Raw genomic sequence first — 1,323 nt, 5'->3', positions numbered from 1 at the left:
GTCTCTGCTGTGTTTTATGCCTGTCTTAACAGAAAGGAGGGTTAGATTAAATCAACAAGTGCTAAAGATATACAGATTTGGAAAAAACTAAGAGCCCAGCACTCTGAGTGAAAGCCTCATGATTATCCCACCAAATATTGATTCCTGAACTCTTCCTGAGTCTGAAAGCTCTGCATCTTTTTCGTTATTTTTGACCATTTCTCATTTTCTGCTAATAAATACTAAATTTTTGCTTGGGATTTCAGAGACACGTTGTCAGTAGTTCATAGAATAAAAGAACAATATGTTCGTTTTACTCAGACATATAACTATAAAAAGTTAAATCAGAGAAACTGGTCATTTTGAAGTGATCTCTTAATTCTTTCCAGAGCTGCATATATATGAAAATAAAATACACAACCTTAACCCAACTCTAAAAAATGTAGAAAACATATTTGTGTTTGTGTGTGAATACTTGCTTTGACATAATTTATTGTGCTTCATTACCTTTATATTCTAATAGACTACTTAAAAGTAGTTCAACCTACATGAATGAGCCTCCTAGTGCCATATTTGATTCCTAACAGGAAGTTGTGATTGTTTTGCAGGATTCTGATTGGTTGAGGTTTTAGCTTTGCACTACACTGCCCTCTATGGGTCTGGCATGTTTAAAACGATGATCGCCTGCGTTCTTATGCGGATGTATTCATCTTCACACAATGTGGCGGAGATATTGTGGACATAGCCTTTGCAAACTCACCCAATGTAGTTGTGGTATGACACACAATGTGAATATTTTGTGAAGTATGGAGGAGAATCGGTGACGCTATGAGCATCGAAAGCCCCAGAGAACTCAAATTAAATGGTTGGATTTTTCTTTTTCAGGGAGAGATGATTTTTCTGGATTAATACAAACTTATATTAACACACATTTACCAGGGATAATATTAATTTATTTATTGTGGTAACAGATAGCACTCAATACATGGCAAAAAAGACTCAGCAGAGAAAATATTGCTATAGCTGAAATAACATGAAAACTCTGAAGAGGATGTTGGCAAAAAGGTTCCCCCAAGTTTAACAACCAGCATCGATGCTATTGAATAGAAACGCTTTATCTTAAAACATGTATTTTTTGAGGAAATACAAAAATCACATAGTTTAGTCTCCAGACTGTTTCTTGACTATGACAATCAACACAACCATGCAGAGAAGTGAAGGGTGATCAGCAGACTTCATTCTCTAAAAATAAAAATGACTAAAATTGGAGCTATGAGATTTCTGCCCAACAGCGACAATGAGCAGAAAGAAAGCCATCAGTATTGTGAGAAATCCCTCCCACGT

The sequence above is a fragment of the Poecilia formosa genome, unplaced genomic scaffold (genome assembly GCF_000485575.1).
Source record: "Poecilia formosa unplaced genomic scaffold, Poecilia_formosa-5.1.2 Scaffold246, whole genome shotgun sequence".
Classification (NCBI taxonomy): Eukaryota; Metazoa; Chordata; class Actinopteri; order Cyprinodontiformes; family Poeciliidae; genus Poecilia; species Poecilia formosa.
Note: the sequence above shows the minus strand (reverse complement) of the source record.